We start from the raw sequence: 16,237 nt of genomic DNA, 5'->3' as shown, positions 1-16,237 counted from the left end.
TTATGTGTATGTACCCGATATGGAGTTCTTCTGAAATTAAAAATCACTTGAATGGGTATTTCTGGTGTATATACATGTATCACACTTGCTATCTACATGTACAATATACGGAAATGACACGGCTGGGTATTTTAAAGTTACTGAAGGTAGATTACTGGCAGGTGTATATCCCCGGGCGAAGAATTTACTGATTTGTCAAAACGGTTAGGTGTTATTTGTCATATTGTAAAGTTTTGAATCGCGCTCATCTCTTTTTTTTATCATATGAATTGCGCCAATAAATGAAACTTGACACATTCCCCATTTCCATTCTCAATTTTATTAATTGTGTCATATTTATCTCGAAACTATTAACCTATTTACACGTACATGTAACATTAGAATACCTACTTCAACTGTTGAATAACTTTATAATTACTAAAATTCAAAATTATGTACTTCTCCTTCCGTATGCTATGTTTTTTTGTGTCAATTCTATCTTTCTATCAGGTCCATAGTGCACTTTTTTTGTCAGTCTAAGTGCACTAAGGAGGCCCTTTCAGTTTGCGATTTCTGTACCTACATGAAAATACCTAAAAGGACCTCCTCAGTGCACTAAGAAGAAACATTTGAAAAGAAGTCTATAATATTTGCGCAATTAAATGATTGTTTTATTGGCGCTAATGAATGTTGCAGTTTTTATGATAAAGTTATGCAAAAAAAGAATTCGCGTAATTAACTTGTGGTGCAAATTAATTCTTTTTTAGCCAAACTGGATATCGGCCTTCAAAACATTGTGTATACACAAACAAAGCAAGATTTATCTTTTGCGCAGACTAGCCGGAGAATACAAGTTTTTGCAATTTGTGAAGGATTTTAATTTTTAGAATGTAATGAACAAGTAAGAAGATCGTTAAATCGGAAAATGAGCTATGCACGATGAAAGTTTGGTGCGTCGATAAAAATTTCATGGATTCACTTGATAATTGTAAAGTTTCAAGTCTTAAAAAATAACACCCATTTGTAGAACTGATTATTTCGATCCTTCAAATATGCATGTGTAGAATAATAATAAAAAAAAATATATTATTAAGTCTCTTTCATATAGATACTGTAGATTTGTATTTGAACATCGATTGCAAACATAACGGTCAGTGAGAAATATTTTTAATGTATTCGTACAGAAAACAAATCAACTTCTTTCAGAATACAATTGATTGGTTATTGAAGTAAATGATTTGCGACAGAATCAGTGACACTTGGCCAGAAGCTTACCTCTAAAATAAAGAAATATAAAAAAAGGTAGAGTTATTTTTAATTCTGTATTTTACTCATAAAGGACTTAAGCACTTTTTACAGTCAATGCCGAAAATATGAAATACATCGATTTAAATTATGTACACAATAAATAATTTTTGTGTACATAGTTTTCCGTGTCTACATTTGAATACGAGTACAATATAGAAAACCATCATGTTATATATTTAACTTTTTTTTTTTTCAACAGATTCACAAGTTTTGCATTTTTAAACCGCGTGTGCATATATATTTTAATGTTTTTATTTTAATTCCTTACATATGAACATGATACGTGTATTATTCATTCGTTTCAACGTTTTAAATTGTGAAGCATGTGACTTTAATAAGACTATACGCATTTAAAGTTTGAAACAAAAAACGAAAGATACATCGAGGTCGTTTTGCTTGGGTGATTTATCTGTACAAAACTCGGGTCTCATCCATGTTTAAAACGAATTAATGCATGTTTGAAATAGTTCAACGGGGGCGTGGCCTATTAGTTTAACGCAACTAACCAGCAACTTGATTTCAATTGATTCACCGCAGAGAAATCTATTTGACTGGCGTTAAAATGAATTGATATGAATTGATATGAATTAAATATAATTTTTAATTTTTGTCAATCTTTATCAAATAACGATCAATCTCATTTAAATAGCGTTAACACGTTTTTGTCCGTTCAAGTTAAATTCGGGTTACTAGTGAAACCAATCCATGCTCTTTTCTCCATCAATAAGTTATAGTAAAAGTTCTTTGATAAGTTAATATTGATGTTAAAAGACATCCGACCAAGAACAAAAAGGGATGTAACGATCCCTGAGCACGAAGGGCGAGGTGATTTTTAATGTCAATATCAACTTTCATTGAACTTTACTGACTTACAAACCGTCAAAAACGTAACACAAGAGTGCACACGGTGACATGTCTCGCCTGCTTTACTGACCATTGATTTTAAGTTGTAAGTCTTAAAGATAAGAGTTTAACTAAAACATCACAGAAACTCAGGTCAGATACATGCTGTCAGACAGACATAAACATATACAGACAGAAGAAGTATACTTATCTACAAAATTATTTTCATTTACCTGTGTTTAATTTTGGATTTTTCAAATGGCGTAATTTGTTTCAAAGCTGATGTTTTTTCTGAAATTATTAAGCATTTCACAGCGGTATAATACTTTTACTATAATTATTCATCCTTTATTTTTATTAACTTTGCATTTACATTGTATCATAGATCAAATTTATTCGTTCAGTGTATGTTCATTCGGTCACTATGTCTTTTGATTGAGTTAAGCTATTCCACTTGTTATTTTATAGTGTGTTTTTCTATGTTGTGATGTTACACTATTGTTTCAGATAAGGGTGAAGGTTTGGTACCATTAAAACGTCTAAACCCGCTGCAATTGTTTGCACCTGTCCTAAGTCAGGAATCTGATGTTCGGTAGTTGTCGTTTGTTGATGTGGTTCTCGTTTTTTGTCTTTTATATATAGATTAGACCTTTGGTTTTCCCGTTTGAATGGTTTTACACTAGTAATTTTTGGGGCCCTTTATAGCTTGTTGTTCGGTGTGAGCCAAGGCTCCGTGTTGAAGACCGTACCTTGATCTACACTGGTTTACTTTTATAAATTGTTACTTGGATGGAGAGTTGTCTCATTGGCACTCATACCACATCTTCCTATATCTATATACACCTTACATTTTTATACACAAAATATAATTGACCTATTGCTTATGATAACTGAAAAACAGACAAAAAAAACTTAACATTGACCAAAGAACTATGAAAATGAGGTCATGGTCAGATGATACCTGCAAGACAGACATATGCACCTTAAAACCATTCCATACACCAAGTATAGTTGCCCTATTGCTAATAGTACTTGAAAAACAGACCTAAACACAAAAAATTATAGTTGACCAACATTGACTAATGAACCATGAAAATGAGGTCAAAGTCAGATGATACCTGCAAGATATACATATACACATTACATCCATTCCATAACCAAATATAGTTCACTAATTGCTAATAGTACTTAAAACAGACCTAAACATAAAAATTTAACAGACCAATGAACCATGAAAATGAGGTCAAGGTCAGATGATACCTACCAGACATACATATACACCTTATGACCATTCCATACACAAAATACCGTTGACCTATTGCTTATAGTACTTGAAAAATAGACCAAACCATAAAAACTAAACATTGACGAATGAACCATGAAAATGAGGTCAAGGTCAGATGAAAGCTACCAGACCGACATGTACCCGTTACAGTCAATATTTACATCAAATATAGTTGATATATTGCTTATAGTACTTGAAAAACAGACCAAACCACAAAATCTAAACATTGAACAATGAACCATGAAAATGAGGTCAAGGTCAGATGATTCCTGCAGGACAGACATATACACCTTAAAACTATTACACACACAAAATATAGTTGACCTATAGCCTGAAAGTACTTGAAAAACAGACCTAAACACAAAAAATTAACATTGATCAATAAACCATGAAAATTAGTTCATGGTCAGATGACAAATACCAGACAGACATGTAACCTTACAATTATTCCATACACCAAATATAGTTGACCAGTTGCTTATAGTACTTGAAAAACAGACCAAAACACAAATATTTAACCAATGAACCATGAAAATGAGGTCGAGGTCAGATGAAACCTGCCAGACTGACATGTACCCATTACAGTCATTCCATACACCACATAATTATAGTTGACCAACTGTTCATAGTGTTTGAGAATGTGACTTAACCTTGGTCACTGATCCATATAATGAGGTCGATGTCAGGTGAACTCGGAATGACGGACATGTAGACGTTGCAAAGAACCCATATACCAAATATGGTTATCCTATTACTCATAATAAGTGAGAAATTCAAATGACAAAAAAAACTGAAATTGTTTTTTAAGCAGTCGCTGAACTATGAAAATTAGGTCAAGGACAGACGGAAACTTCGTAACATAAGGTATCTGCATACAAGATATGAAGCATCCAGGTCTTCTACCTTCTGAAATATAAAGCTTTAAACAAATAGTTTACGCCGGATAGTAATATCTATGTCTCGCATACTGCGACTTTTGTCGAAGGCGAGACAAAAACTACATAAAAAAGCACTTGCAGATCTCTTCTTCTCTTAAAATGGACGAGTTTAAATCGAATTGAACGTAAATAATACTTAAACAGTACTAATAAGGATTTTTTTTTATAAATGAGTAAACTAAAACCCTATACAGACCTCATTTACAACTGACTAATGAATGTTCAGCACACGAACTTCTTACTATATACATATTTGCTGTTTTTAATGTCAGACAGTAATCATGAAATAGATTCGTAAAGACTAGACGGTGAAAACAGTAGTTAAATATCTTCAAACAAGAAGTTATTTAAGCAACTAGTTACGCAACTTTGAATGGAACAAACCTAAATGAATAAAGTCCTTCAAAATATTCAGTGATGTTGGTTTTGATTGTCATTATCCTACACTACGTGATATGCAAAATGCAAAATAAGAGGTGTTGTCTGTTTAGTCTAAAAAATCATTAAATCTTGCTGTTTTTTGTTGGTTTTTTTTTGTTTCATAAAAACTATGCATGTAAATGGTAAACTTCAATGAATAATATCGCATTGAAACAGCCTAAATGTAACATCTTCAGAGTCGAGTAATGTAGGTTTGAGTGGCTCGCTCAAAACGTGTATAGATTAGATATTTTGGCACGATTGATCATCATTCTTAAATTGCAATACAATGTATTACCTGAAAACAAACAGTTTTGTATTAGTCATTCGTCATTCCGGATCCCTTTGTACGTCTTATTTCTCGCATACTTAATACTGTAAATTCAGAAATTATTGCGTGAGCTTATTATTGCAATTTTGTAATTTAAGATTTAAATGCGATTTTAATTTTGATGATCTTGAGAAAAATCCTGTTTAATTCATATAAAATATTTCGGAATACGAGTTTAAATTATTGCGTTTACAACTCTTGTCGCATTTTTCGAAATAATAAAAACCTCGCAATAATTTCTGAATTTACAGTATCAAGAATAAACTATGATACACAATATGAAGCAAAATTGTAAAAGATATTGCAAATACATTTTCTAATACCTTTTGCCTTGTGACTATGTAAAGGATGATAACTAATTGATTATTTATTATTTGTTGTTCAGGAATTACATGGTTTTGTCAAAAACTGGATTTATGAATATTTTTAATGCTTATTGTATTTGATTTTATAGAACTCTTTGGGTATTAAACACAATCTAGTGCAAATATATAACGAAAATCCTGAGTGAGTGCTTCCAACTGAATCATAAATGGAATATCAATTTTACAACAGTGACTATTCTGTTTAGGTTTTGACCTGTATTGAACTCCAAATATTTGGATTTCAAAGACTAAAAGATAAACATAAATTATGAATTCTCACCTCGAACCCTCCAATCTGATTTTGGAATAACAAAGTCAAAGAGCCATAATCCGAATGTTCACCACATCTAACTTGTCCTTCCTAAATCACTGTGAACAAAATGAAAATCAAAACTAGAAGCACTCTCCGTAACATTACTGTGGATTAACTTACTTTTGTGGGTACCATTTTTCATGGACTGAGGTCAACTTCCATAATTTTTGATATTTGATTTCGTGGTTTTGCCAAAGTTTTCACATTTTCCTATGGAAAATTTGTAATTCAGTGAATATATAAAGTTATGGTTCTCAAGTCTAACTAAATCCACGAAATTGATATCCAGCTAATAATGATGAATCCACAGTACTTGGATATAGAGGTGAAGGAGCAACAATTGATTTGTTATTCATACATAAGGCAGGTCAGTAAGATACAAATAAACCAAGGCAAGATTTTGAATTTTCATGCATGTTCTAGAATATTCATGTACTATGTTCTTGAATTAATGAATGTATTTCAAGTGCATTTTATGCTAAATGTTCATAACAACTTGATAATTACATTTCTTAACCAAAATGTTCATGAAAACTTGCAAAATATATTATATGTCCCACCAAAAATGAAAAGGGAGTGAGAATGGACAAAGAAAAGGGAACATTTAAAGGCTGCAGCTGGAAATGTACGGAAAACTGTGTAGGGTCAGAAAATTGAGCTCCCCCATTTATTTCTTGCTTGGAGCGATTCATTACATCTGCATGCATGACCATCACATTTGTGTGTAAAAATCTTTACATTTGCATCCAACTCTTTGTTATATTTGCGCATATTCATTTCATTGGTAAATACAAGTAAATTTTATTTATTAGTATAAAATTAGTTCTGTAAATTGTAAAATGTCAATTCAAACCTATGAAAAATCAAGAGTAAAAACGCACTGATCCAAGATGACCGTACGCATGCTGAATATGGCAAGCCTCTTTTTAACTACAGCGTTTAACAGCTGGTGTGTCAAGCCCCAATTTTAGAATATGTGGGTTGTTTGAAATTTCAATATGAGTGTCATGTAACACAAAAATGCTTCCATGTGTCTTGAAGTAACAGTCCAAAATGACAATTTTTTTTTGTTTATTTTTAAAGCAATTACTATTCAATAGTCTCTGGGGGAAAATACTGTTCACTTTTCAATGTGCCTTCGGCTCGTTCAGGATTTCTTACAATCATTTGAATGTAAATTTAACAAATGAATTGGATGTATTACCTCAATATGAAATATGTTAAACAAATTGTGTTTCAAATAATTGTTAAGCCATATGCAATTATATATTAAATTATTGTTAGGTTTACATGTTTTTTATCAGGTACCTGCAAAATGAAAACACACAAATTTAAGGTAATACTATATTTTCAGCAATCTTAATAAAATTAATCCCCAAATGTGTGCAAATGTAATGCGCCTGATTAGTCTAAGGAGACTGTGTAACTCCAAACACCATGTGTTACATAAGGGTCTAGTTGAGGTTAACAGAATAGAGAATTAGCAAAAAGTACAGAACAAAGGGCAAAAAAATAAAGAAAAGAGAAACAATAGGCAAAAATAATCAAGCATGGATAATAATGGGGTGCAAAAATATTATAAAGAATAGAGAATAATGGTCAGAATAAAAAAAAACAGAAAAAAATAGGCAAAAAAATTCAAGAATGGATAATAATGGGGTTCAAATATATAAAGAATAGAGATTAATGGGCAGAAGATATAAAGAATAGAGAAAAAATGGTAAAAAATCAAAGAATAAAGAAATAAAGGACCCCTCATCCAGACCCTGATACATCTTGCATAAAAACAGGATTCACAATTCCTTCTCTATTTTTTCATAATCACTAAAATTGAACATTGTTGAAGACACTTCAAATTTCATGTTCACATTCTTTAAATCTTCTTGCCCATCAAAACTACTTGTTTTTTAAACTGAACATTACCTTCTTGGAGAGCAGGATAAAATAATGACCTCAGAGTAGTCTTGTTTTCTGTGCTCCCAATATTTGTGTGGCAGTTCTGTAGAAATTTCTGCTCCTAATTAAATTTAAGAAAAAAGAAATTAAAGTATCTATTTTGATTTATATTTCAAAGTTTTATATATATGTGATCTATGTTTAGAAAATTACATTTTGGAGCTGTTTTCTAAACTTGTTTAAACGGTACACGTTTATTATAATTGCAGGTAATAAAAGAGAGTCATATGCAGATTTATTTACAAATGACTTGAAAACTATTTACAGATTACTTTGGAATTATCTCTATGTTTATGCAGACCTCTGCAAAAACAGGAAATCTAATATCAAGAAAAATATTTTCCCCTCATAATCCACGAAAAATTGGTAGCCGTAAAAATAAATACATTTCTTTAAAAGTTTCAACATTACAAACATTAATCATAAGATATTGATACATACATCTAGTTTTAGACCAACTGAAATGACATCAAATATTCTCTTTGACTACTTATGTACCTGAAAGAATATTGATGTCACAACTGAATTTCACACATGAACACATACATGTCCCCCTTTTAATTAAAACTACTGCGGATTAGAAAAAGATCGTCTATGTTAATGAAAATGGTCAGAAATAACATTTAATTAAATTGAAAATACCTTTAACACGACACCTCTATTTGACATCATAATTTTTTTTTAAATGGGGAAAAAGCACTGCAACACTCAAGAAAGGAAATGGAAACTAGACTCCACTAAAACAACATTGAAAAAAGACGAGGTTCACCTGTTGATTCAGTTCACTTCGTAAATATGCCCTTGCAGATTTTCTTCTGGATTTCAAATTTGGTTGATGTACAGTAAAAAATATACCTATTTTCACGAAAATAAGTAAGTACATATGATTTCTTGCTTTATTTTTCAAGGCCAAGAGCTGGTTTTCGATTAATCTCAAGGGAAATGGTATGACTATCTTATGATATGTTATACAATATAAATCCTAGCTGTTATAAGATAGTCATGCCTATGATGCTCTAATATCAGTAAAAAGGGAAAATAATTATTCAACTATGAAAATAATAACTATTTCTGGTCTTATTGTATAGGAATATTTTATATTTTTTTCCTTATGATGAGCACGATGAACATAAAAATATATATGAAGAGTAGTTAAAATATGAGTCGATAATTTGTTTGAATTTAGTTAGAACTTAACGTTCATGTAGTATTATAATGAAGTGTTCTATTATTGCGAATACTTTTAATATTTGGTAAATAGAGTACCCGCTAATAGAATCTAAATACCCGTGCAAATACGTTAACGAACTACTATCTAAAGAAACAAATATTATGAATATTCATATATGAGAATCATTAAAAAGAAAAGGAGATTCAAATTTTAAATGACGAAGTGGAGAAACAGTAAATCTTTATTAAATGAAAGAACAAACAGTGCCAAAAAGAGAGAAAGAAAGGCTATATGCAGGAACAGATTTTGAAGGAGAGGTTAGAGCTACATATATGCTTTATGTATATACTTTTAGCATATACCACTCCAAACTCCAAAAAAGATACCAGAGGGACAGTCAGTACTAAACGATACCTAATTTGGGCCCACTTTTTCAAAAACCAGGATCTGCATGTTGCATGAGCGAATACAAAACTGTATGATGTCGTAACACTCATTAGATCATCACAAGTCATGTCGAGATGTGTCTTAAGTGAACGATAAAAGTAATACATATCATGACTTGAGACCCTTTCGAATGCATATTTTATGACATTTCCTTAAACCATCATAAGACATGTCTTTTTCATAATATACTTTCGAAAACAATGCTTCATTCCTTACCTTTCAATCTTCTCCTTGACCATCATGTAAATAATTGCAAATCCATGATACCCTACTCGAACAGATCTACAACATTTGAAAAATTGTAGGTGACCTGCAGTCACCTCTCATTTTGCCTGCTATGACTGTAAACCGTATTTTAAACCTTTCCGATAAACAGTTATTTTCAGCGTCATACAAAGAGGATAATCAAAAGATAAAAACGGAATATCTCAAACCTTAATTTAAAATTAACCCGCAAAATATGCATATTAAAGAGACTGTAAGAATTTATGATGTAAAGCATCACTTTGCATATAATATAACATCGTCGATTTTTATCTCAGATTTTTTCCGGAATTAATATTACTTGTAAACGACAGGCTATTCGATTGAAAATCAAGAAACCTTGCACTTCAATGCAATGTTTTAATTCCAAAATATTTTACCGCATATACATGCTCAATTATGTTTCCTTATAGATATCTAGATTTCTCTTTTTTGGTTGTGACTGCACTCTTTTCGTAGTGCGACGGTTTTGACGTTGGTTGATGGGTGATTGGCAGAAACCCTTCACAAGAGCTTTTATCCTCATGCTTTTACTTGCTTTTACAACAGAGATTTGACGCTCGATCTTTTCAATTCAATTTTATGGAAAAACGAGCACAAATGCATTTGATTTTTTTTTACCTCTTGATAGAAAAATGTCTATGGTTTCAGGAAAGGTATCACTCTAATGGATTGACATTCTCCTTTGGACCAAATTTTTCAGACTTTATGTGACATTTTCACCCCCTTTTTGCAATATTTTGTATCAAATAAATGCAGATCGTTGCCATGGTTACAACAAAAAGAGATCTTATTTCACCATTATAACTCAAATCTATGGAAGATGCTTTTTCCATAAATATACACAAGCATAACACAAATATAAAGCCTTATCTAATAGAAAGGACGGGAAAGAGGGTGGGTAAAAATTATGAGACTGATTCTAAGTTTTTTTTTTCCTAACTGTGTATTGCTCCCTTAGTACTTGAGACAAATATCCTGCATAAACAGAATGATTTGAATCTAAACGGACAACCACAAATATGATAAAAAGTTTCCCAATCACTTATGACAGATGCACTGTATTAATAATGGGCTGTCGGAGTAATGGGATGTCGAAGTAATAGGCTGTTTGAGTAATGGGATGTCGGAAAAATGGGCTTTCGGAATAATGGTTGCTGGACTAACGGGATGTCACCGTCAAGTTTATATTGACAACGATGTGTAAACAAAACAAACAGACATAATAGGTAAATATGTCTAAAATAGGGGTACATGTACAGCAGTCAGCGTTGTGTTATTATCTTTATCACTATAAAAACAAACAGATATATAAACAAACATTCACCACGACACAATAACACAATGACGGGATTTTTGAGTACAGAGCCCGCCACTTACAAAAAAGAAACACAAAAAGGTACAAAGACAAAGCACATTCGCAAAGAGCCACGTCATATGTAACCAAGAAACACAAAAAAGGAAACAGAAAAAGCACACTAATAAAAATGAAAGACAAGAATACAAAAATTATCGTAGAATAATAACATAATGACAGGCATAATGACGTACAGGATGTATATTAAGTACAGAGTCACGTCAAATGGATACCACCAAAAGAACAGACACTACAAACCATTAAAGTCTGAAATGGCCTATATCTGTACTCCACTGTACTGATTTTTACTCGACCAGTCTGAATTGGTCTGACTTTTACTTGACATTACTCGACCCCAGTCTGAACCATACTTGACTGTACTGAATCGTACATGACCCTTATCTTTGCCGTTGAAAATAGTCTGAACTATTACTCGACCAGTCTGAAACAGTCTTAACCCATTCTCGACATGTACTCGACCTATTTTTCCAGTCTAAACCATATTTAACCAAAGGTCTAAACAATACTCGACCAGTCTGAACCATACTAGACCAAAAAACCTCTACTTTTTTAACTGTTAAAATAAATTTCTTTTTAACTTATATATATAACAACAGCCAACAAAATTTATAAAAAAATTAACCTTATAAAAGAAATATATCTCTGATTATATTTAGGATAAAAAAATATATTATATATAGTTTATATAAAAAAGGGATAAAATTAAATAAATAAATAAAATTGTTTTTCTGATTAGTGGTGAAATATAAAGTATAACCTCTGCTGGGGGGCAAACTCATAATAAGATCACACCTGGCCAGAGGTATTAAATTCTAAATAACATTGATTCAAAATTGCAACATCCTGTTTAAATTAAATAACAAGGCCTTTCGAATATACATGTACTAGTATATACTAGATAAGTAATACACGAATTTAAGAAAATTGGGCTTTCTTTTTACCTGTAAAACACACATGTACTGAGGTAATAAGAACATATTAAAGTGCTTTATGTATGCCATGTTAATTTGACAACAAAAAAATACTTAAATTAATTGAAATATTTTTTACTGATACTTTGGAATACATTTTCTTTTCTAAAAAGGTTATCAAGGATTGCTATGGAAATTCTATTATCATGATTATATTAAATTCTTGGTTTAATAAAACAAAACAATTAAGCTCTCATTTTTTTTTAAATTTATTAAGTTGTTTTATATACTATTTTAAATATATCTTAATAAAAACATTCACTGCATTATTACCTGAACTCAACTGACACCATAAATCTATACTAGGCTTAAGTTAATGGTGAAACTAGTCCAGTTACCATAAAATACTTCCGAAATATTGATAAAATTTTGAATAATATTGAAAATTAGTCAAAACTCATTTTTTTAGATTATTTCATAGCTTGTTTTATTTATATTTTAAAAGTTGATATACATTATTATGTAAGTGTTGATTAATATTGAGTTGAAGTTATATTATGGTTGGTTATTGTGAAATCTTAATTTCAATACTGTATTGAATACATTTTCAATTTCAAGTTGTTGTTCAAATTCCATTTTTATTAAAAGAATTCCTAAATTGATAAAATTCAGTTGAAAGATACAAAGAATAGGTCTAGGTTGGTTAAGACTTGGTCGAGTATGGTTCAGACTAGGTCTAGTATGGTTCAGACTAGGTCGAGTACGGTTCAGACTAGGTCGAGTACGGTTCAGACTCGTATAAAATGGTTAAGTACTGGTCAAGTACACATTCAGACTGTTAAGTATGTTTCAGACTACAGTCGAGTATTATGAAGTAAATCTCAGACGAATTCAGACTGGTCGAGTAAAAATCAGTACAGTCGAGTACAGATATAGGCCATTTCAGACTTTTAATGGTTTGTAGTGAGACTGAACCACGCTGTTCAAGACCATAGTACGATTCTAGAACGCACACGTCATGCTGAATGACCGTTTCGTCGGGAAACTGATCACACGATAGGTACGACACCTATACATCATGAAAAAACAAGAGAAAATAATTTCACTCTAATACACTACGCTCAACCGTATGAAATTATATTTCTCTACTCACAACCTTCATTCGGTATTAAACTTCACTACATAATACTAGTCTCATGTACGTCACCCCATGATAATGTATGCCTTTGAAAAACCATTTACTGTGAAAGTATAAAGAAAAAAAACCTCATAATTAAAGTGCAAAGCTACACGACAACGCCGCTGCTATGTTTATTAAATATGTTACACATGAACATTCAAAACACATATGTATATATATTATACACAACTATAGATATATACTTCAAACAATATAATACCAAAAAGAAAAACAACCGTCCAGTCCTATCAATCATATATCTTATAAATAATTAAAAAAGGAGGGACAAATTGAATAATTTAAAATTTACCAAGTGTTTAAATAAGAATCGCTCGCTTTGGCACTAACGTGCAGAATGACCGAAACCCCAATTTCGGCGGGAAACTGACCACACGATAGGTACGACACCTATACATCATGAAAAGACAAGAAAAATAATTTCACTCTAATTCACTACGCTCAACCGTATGAAATTATATTTCTCTACTAACAACCTTCATTCTGTATTAAACTTCAATACATAATACTAGAGGTTTGTTGTCTTTACGGAATGTAAAACTATCCTTGGATTTCGTCAAATTCCGAAATAAATATAAATCACAATCTGTTTGAATATTACTCCATTCCAAATACTTCTCTAAATTCTTTACGGGGCACAATTTATTCCCGGTTCTGGCGATAATTATTCTATCACCAACTCTGTTAATATCTGTTTTACTTTTCTGTATAAATACGGAAATGTGACTTTGAAAAAATAACACATCACAGGTTTCGAGATTCAACAATTCGGACACACGTAAAAAACTAGAATACGATAACAAGCAGGCACAAATAGAACGCTGGTTATACAGATTATCTTCACAATAAAATTTATCAAACATATGCGAAAGCATGTCTGGAGTTATAGGCTCTTTCTCTTAACCGAAACTGATAGGCGTCTCTTAGCTCCTTCCAGAACATTTTTCACTAAATCGGAATCAGTAGGAGAAATTTCACTAGTAATTTTATGTGCCCATCTTATACTTTAAAAAGCTTGATTGATAGGACTGGGCGTATGGTTTTGTGGCACTAAACATGCTAGATATAAAGCCACATAAATTAGTTTGGCCGGTAAAATAGTGTCACTAGATATTCCATTCGATAAAGCCCATTTTTTGCATCTTAAAAAACCATAATAATAATTTTGAACTGTGCTGCTCGATTTACTCTCCGTTAACAAATCAGGAAGTAAGGAAACTTTTTCAATCAATGAAGCAGGTAATTCCAACAGGTCGTTTTTAAAAGCCTGCAAAAACAGACGTAAAAATAAATCACACATTAATACGTTATACATACAAACAATTTAACTAAGTACTCATTTACTGTTTTAAACACTTCATCTTTTACTGAAATAAAAACTACCACCACTGTCATTCAGACTGTCTAGAAAATATGACCTTTATACCATCACCTCTGTATAGCTGAAATAAACCACCACAAACTTAAAAGCTTTAACATGTTAGTAGCTGATAGGTTCAATAACCATTTTCAAAGCCAGCACCCTAAAAGGTAAATCGATATTCCAAAATACTGATTTATTTCCTTTACTGGGGTATAGTATTCCTTGTTAGTGGGTAGGTCAATACATCCCGTCACCTCTTTATTAAATCCTTCACCAGTGGGAGATAATATCGGCCAATAGCTTGCCGATTTCCATAAAGGCACAACAATTGTTCCATGTGCCATACATTGCTTCATGTAACGAAGTTCTTTCGATACTACACAGACAGGAGGTACAAACCAACCGTTCACACCAATACAGTTCACAGTGAATGAATCAATACCAATCTAGTTCACCGTCCAATAACGGGAATACAATACCGTTAACTTGTGATTGTCATCATTAGCAAACCAGTCTATCTCGTTGGGTCCCCACAGGGAATCTGAATACGTAAACAATTGTTTACCAACACCCCAATCGTCGTAATCAATAATACGACTAATGAAATTCGCTTTCTCATTAAAAGTTCTAGGTACCTATTCTGCATCGATGGATATATTATGTGTCAAACAATTTTCAAAAATGCACAGAGCAATATCCTGTAATTCAGGTTTCATACTACCTTTAGCAACAATACTCACTACGTTCTGGTTGTCGCTAAACCATTTGATTCGTTTATCTTTTAAAATATCTGACATAGATAAAAGAATATGCTTGACGGCATTGAGCTCTTTCCATGTAGAACTTTTAGTAGACTTACATTCGGACCACATACCATGAGCTATATCATAAGGCATTTCTACAATGTAACCACCATAACCTGTATTACTAGCATTGCTGTAAACTACGGACTTGACATGAACAATCGGAAGTAAATGATTTTACATTTACTCTCCCTAAATTTTCTTTCTAGAATTTAATTTGTATAAAACTTGCTTTTGATAACACAATACAACTATTCCATGAAGTTTTCTCTAAAATATCAATACTTAAATGTTTAGACATAATGTAGGCAACATTGCCAATAACATATGACATTGATACTATTTGTCCTACCAAAGAGGCAACAAATCTAGCGTGAACTTTTCGGTATTTTAATGTGTAATATCCAATGTCTTCTATAGTTTTTAAAACCTTTTGAATTCTGCATCCGGTATTTTTACAATACTCTGGTAGGTGTCAATTGAATAACCCAAAAATACCAAATTCTTCAAAGGTGACCACTTAGATTTTTCATTTTTGGGAACAAAACCACTCATAATCAAATATTGTCTAACTTGTATAGAGACGGCTTTACAAATATCTTCATTTGTATGAGTACCTAAACCATCATCTAAGTACATTTAAACTTGTTTACCTTCACCCCTCCATTTCTTTATAAGTGGCCTGGTGATCTTGGTAAATATATAACAAGCTGAAGATAGCCCAAAAGGAAGGACTAAAAATTTATACCATTGTACACTGTTTTCATACTTCCAGGAGAACCCCAAAAATTCTGGATGGGGGTTAATAATATTTGTATGGTGATATGGTGACACAATATCAAACTGGAAACAAAAAGAATTGTTTGTAATGGATTGCATAGCTATGAGAATATCTTCAAATTATACACTAGTTTTCCAAAGATGTTTATTAACATGTCTGAGATCTAAAATGAGACGTTTCTTT

The 16,237-nt window shown here is 31.8% G+C and overlaps 1 pseudogene; it reads right to left on the bottom strand.

The window, feature by feature from the left end:
• The window catches only part of LOC139492833 (uncharacterized), a 112,373-nt pseudogene that overhangs the window by 70,207 nt on the left and 25,929 nt on the right, over nt 1-16,237 (bottom strand).

The sequence above is a fragment of the Mytilus edulis genome, chromosome 10 (assembly GCF_963676685.1).
Source record: "Mytilus edulis chromosome 10, xbMytEdul2.2, whole genome shotgun sequence".
Classification (NCBI taxonomy): Eukaryota; Metazoa; Mollusca; class Bivalvia; order Mytilida; family Mytilidae; genus Mytilus; species Mytilus edulis.
This window is presented reverse-complemented; position numbering and strand designations above follow the sequence as displayed.